This window comes from Pyrus communis, chromosome 10 (genome assembly GCF_041283825.1).
Source record: "Pyrus communis isolate YQ-2024b chromosome 10, ASM4128382v1, whole genome shotgun sequence".
NCBI lineage: Eukaryota > Viridiplantae > Streptophyta > Magnoliopsida > Rosales > Rosaceae > Pyrus > Pyrus communis.
In genome coordinates, this window is record NC_142574.1 from 919,033 (window position 1) to 925,032 (window position 6,000).

Consider the following 6,000-nt stretch of genomic DNA (forward strand, 5'->3'; position numbering starts at 1 on the left):
CAATTTGTGGAAGCTATGAATCTTAGTTGAACAATGAAGTTGAAGGTGATCTTGGTTTGAGTGTCTTAATCCTCCACAGAGATAAGTGACCACTGGTTCCCTTCTTAGAGTAGTTGTAACTATTTTGTTTCCTCACCCAACAATAATTCTGCTCGCGCTGCTCAGATAGGTGGATGTGGTTTTCTCCCTTATCTTTGAATAACGACTTTAAGTGGTATCTTCATTATAAGTCTGTTTTGTCTATCGATGTGTGTTAAATCTGCACTGGTGGTGTTTGTGCATTTGTGCTTAGTCATACATGGATTTATTCTAGTTGTTTGTTTGTGCAAATTCACTCCATATCATTTTCTTGTTCACTGGAGCAAGGTACGCAATCAGCAACTCTGTATTTGTTTGTGTTGATCAATGATATACCAGGGGAAACTTTGGTTCCGGTTCCTAGTTCACCAAAATCTTAGACTGAAACTTTATTGATTTGAATACTTTGACTAAAACATAAAATATTGTTAAATTTTAATATTAACTAAGAAATTTAATAATGAAAATTGACAATTTTTCCCTATAATCATGCAAAGTTTATACCATATAGGATTTTAAATTTTTATTTATAAAAAAAAATCTTATCAGATTTCACACGATTCAATTTTCAATATTAATTAAGAAATTTAATTATGAAAATAAATAATTCCTCCTTATAATCATGTAAAGTTTATACCATATAAGGATTTTTTTATTTTATTTTATTTTTCTCAAATTTGATTTGTGTGAAAACTGATTAGATTGTTTTTATATTTATTATAAAACATGTGTACAGGTTAAAAAAAAAGTGAATAGATTCTTACATTGAAAAATGGGTACATTTACGTATAAAAAATTGGTACATTTTTTACAGTGGTACATGACAGTGGGTCCACTGTCAATAAATTAGGTGCACAAAAAGCATTTAATAATGGGTACAAATTAAAACTAGAAAGAAAATTGGTGCAAATTACAAAAATGGTTGCCAAGTGAAAATAGGTACAAATTAAAAATAAAAATATAGGACACACATTTAAGCCATAAATATAAATATACCTAATGTAACGCTTTATAATGCGACGTTTTTAACACTCAATATATATATTCAGAAAATTTTAAATATACTAATGTGTAAATATTTTATTATTGAAATAAAAATGTGGATAAAAATCAAAGGATCTTGATTTAAAAAAAAGAAAAAAAGAAAAAAAAAGAAGAGATTAACCATAAGGCCACATATCAAAATAAAGGAGTTCGACGAATTTCTTGTAGTTGCCATCTTGGCATAGTTAGATCTGGCAGATCGTTCTTTTTGTTCCTCATATGAACCTACCCATGTTAATTGGCTACCAATGATATGTAATTTCCCTCTATAAGTGTGGTAAATTCCATCAAGCCTCAGTTAGCTTTCCAATAAATTTCACGTCGTAATGTTCGCTCTCATGTGTGGTTGTAGTCGAACTAAGTAAGCGGACAATATCTACTAGTGACAGAGAAGACGTATAGTCATTTAACCGCATATGTTGGTTGACATGCTTTGATATTATGAAGGATAATTAATGTTTCAACTAAAACCGATTGGCAATGAGGTAGTTACCCTACTCCTTATTATCCCTTACAAGATTTCTTAACTTTCCCATGTTAGACAAAGATTTAGATCATCACATTAGTTACATCGATTGCCATAGTATAGTTAATTGGTATCATTTTGTATTGACAAACTGTTATTGTCTTTTATGTGATTGTGACTTATGGAAGTTATACTTTGCAAGAATTTGATTAAAGGAATTGAGTTGATTTGGATTGTCTTTTATAATTTCTTTAGATTAGGATGCAACTGTTTGGAAAAGCTTGATCATAAGAGATTGGACGACATTTAAATTGAAGAAACTCACGTTTTCAAACAGAACAATGATAGAGAGATTAAATGTATAAATCAAATTTCGTAAACAAAATTATATGAAAGTTGATGATTGAATTATAAATTAAAGATTGATTAACGTGTTTATTTCTTATTGACGACATATCATTTAGTTTACAAATTTAGTATACAACTTTAATCCATCTAGCATTAATCTTTCAAACAAGTTAAGCATCGTTTTTTTTCAAATAAGCTCCTTTTTTTTGGTCTGATTTTTAGGCATCATCTTTTTGAAAAAGATTACAAGTGTCATTAATTCAGTCTCACACAAACAAGAAGAAAGTGAAATTTGTTTATGCTAATCGAGAGATTTTTTGGTGTGATCGGAGCACGAGTTGGTACATCACGTGTCATTATACAAATGGTGAGATATGTGTGTTAAAAAGTTAATAACTCACAATTTATATAAAAACACGTGGTGTATCACCCGTATTCCGGTCACAATAAAAAAATTCTCCTGCTAATCAATGTGACTTGTAGTCGAAGTTTGTTGAGATTAGTCAATAAACTCTTTCTTAAGGAGTTAATTAATACGAGGTGTGGTTACGTAATAGGTAACTAGTGCAATTAAAACAGATCCACCAGCTATATATGTTTAAACGAGGTGTGATTTACAATGTTCAATTTTTTCATTATGTCATTTAGTATTACTACTGCGGTTTAGCGATATTTTTTTTCCACCATAAGTAAGGTCTTATATGCGAATTTCATGAATGACAAATTCACTACCAAATATTAATCTATTCTCCTACCTCTTAGTGTAAATATATCATGGTATAAAATAAAAAATTTATTTACAAATGCCCACGCCTCCCACCCTCCCTTCTCCCTTGTTTTATGCTGTGTTGGCACCACCCTCTCGCACAGTTACTATTATATATGGGTGCCAAGACATGTCCATTCCTTGCTTACTTCTCTCTCTCTCTCTCTCTCTCTCTCTCTCTCTCTCTCTCTCTCTCTCTCTCTCTCTCTCTCTCTCTCTCTCTCTCTCTCTCTCTCAGTACTAGCTTTACAACAATGGAAAACCAACAGCAAAAGCCTAGGGCAGCAGAGCTTCAGAGGACTTATTCCGTGGAATGTGAGCCTAAAACCCTCACCAAGGAGCAATACGACTTAGTTAGGGTACACACGTCGTGGTTTGAACTTTCAACCAAGTTAATTATCTGTTTTTGTTTTTGTTTTAAATCACAACGTTTTTGTAGGCAGAAGCTATGCAAGCCCTTAAGCAGAGAGACAAGCAAAACACTGTAAGTCCTTCCACATGCTTCCACCTATCATTTAATTTATGTTTTTGTTGGATATGAATAATTGATATTTTGGAAGATATCCATCTTGAATATTATTGGGATTTCATAGATATTTAGGGACTTATTTCTATATTATAGTCCTTTTTCGAAAGATTTTTAGGGATTTTATAGTCAAATTGCTTATATATAATGTTACAAATACCCAAAAAATTGTATTTGCGTGAAAGAAAAATGTATTGAAGAAACATATGGATTTCAAACGATCCATATATCAAATTCGTAATTAACTTTATCATTTGACATTAAATTATTTAAAATTATATTTTTTTCAAATGTCACTTACTACTATGGTTTAGTTGTATGATTCTCTATTTACAAGTGAGAGATCTTAGATTCGAATCTTGTAAGTAGTAAGTTCATAATCGACGAGTTTTGTAGAAACTAATTATCACTAGCTCATTGTGTGGCTATGCCCAAATCTCATCACCTTTGTGTTTTATTTCAAATACATTTTATTAGTAGTTAATCAGGTTCAAATTAATAATAAAACACAAAAAATTTCGGAGAACTATGTAGAATAGATTTATTGAATCGGTTATTATTCTTGATCCTAACCAACGAGTTTTGTATCAATTAATTATGGCTAGCATTGGCAAGTGAGCCTTTACCATAGAAAGGTGTTGAGCTCTTACATGACGACGTGGATTCGAATTCCGTCGATGGTTAATCTAACATCTAATATAACAAAATCTATTGTTTGGCCAAACAATAAAATAAAATTATGACTAGCATTGTGTGGTTATGCCTAATCTCATCACCTTAGTGTTTTATTTCAGATACATTTTGTTAACATTTTCTCAGTTAGAATTCAAATACCTATTTGTTTTATTTCATTTTACTTTTGTTTACAATTATATATATAGTTTTTATAGAATCAAATAAAAAATATCAACCAATGTTACTTCTAATGATGAATTTAAGCTTATGGGTTTAATAGGAGTGATATCATTGACATTCAACAAAATCATTCTACACTCTAAACTTTTTACTATTTCTAAACAAAAATACACTCATAAAAAGAGCAACATCTTTATATATATATATATGTGTGTGTACACGCGCATTCTTTGTTTAAATAGAAAAATAAAATACACATCCTTTTCTTTCTAATGATGAATGTAGGAGCTGGTAAGGGCAAAAGAACTTGAAGACTCTAACTCGGGGAAGGATGCGGACAACAATACTAGTGGATTGAAGCTTCATGCTTATGGAAAATAGTAGTGTACCCCTTTCCATGCCTTGGACTTGGAGGTTTCATAGCAGACCATCATTAGAAAGTATTCCAAGGCTACAGTCCCTTTTCATTTTATTATAAAAATGATATTGGTGCAAGTAGGATTCCAAGGCAAGGGTTTCAAATTTCGGAATAAACGATGTTAACTGCTTGAGTTACCTTTTTTCATAGTTAAGATGATTTTTATTTTATTTTAATATACTTTTAATTTTGATCATTTGATTACAGTACATTACATAAATGTTTCCGTATGCATTTTTGGTTACATTACCCTATAAGTTATTTACAATTTTTTTGAACACTACGGGTACATTCATTTGACATTTATTATTTCAAAGTTATATTGTTACATATTTTTATCCGTTTATTCAATATTAATTTTTTTTTTATTGTAACCGTTTTTAATATATATGCCACATAGTATGGGCTTTTAAATCCCAAAACATCTCAAGTAACTAATATTAGACATATGGAAATATATTAATAGTAATAATGAGGTGTAAAAAGTCAATGGATTTTGATAAAAAAAAAAAAAAAAAATACTATTAAGGTTTTAGTCAAAGAGTGTTAGTGACTAAGAATGAGATCTAAATTCTTTCTTTAAAGATAGTGTACGGGATTTATCTCCTTTGGGCATGTCATTATAGACACGCGTAGGGTGATGAAATCAATCCCACAGATGAAGATTAATTTTAGCAAACAAGAGACGAACAAGAGTGCTCACAGACTCGCAAGAGTTAGCTTGACTTCGTATAACTCTGTAATTTAGTTTGAAGAATATTATGATGTAATTCTTTATCTTCTTCTTAAGGATAGTATCTTTTAGTACTTTATTGATGTGAGACACTTTTTTTCCTTTCGTTTGAGTTGAAATTCCCAACAAGGTTTTTATCGAGACCCATTGTATGTACCTTATCCTCAATAAATATCATTTCATTCTCCAAAAAGCTAATGTATGAGATTGCAATTGCACCTAAATTTGAGGGTGCAAAATATAATTTACCATTTTAGTACCTTAATTGTAAATTACCTCAAATTTTCATTCTTTCCTATTTTTCTTTATTTTTTTCTGCTTACAATGTTTAATCTCTTTAGCTAAAACGCGTGCGACAATCCTTAATATTGTGAAGATTCTATTGTGGATTGAGTAATTAATATAAAGATAAGGATGACTAACGATATGGTAAAATCTATAGGGCAGGCTTTCCAAATTGTTCTGAATAAATGAAAACCATATAAAACATATCAAAACCGAATGTAAACAGATTTATGCCTACTCTTATCAATAAGGAGGATATATTTCTCTGGTTCGTGCACAATTATCAAGAAGACACATCTTGATCGAAATTTCTTTAGGTTTTGTTTTTTTGTAGAAAAAAAAATGATGTAAGGTATTGAGGTATCTAAATACCAAGATGCAGCGGAAGATGTCTCTATCCCTAAAGGGTTTGACGTGTATGTGATTTTCAAACATCGTATCCATGATTTACTAGAGGTATATCAATATCAATGTCATCACT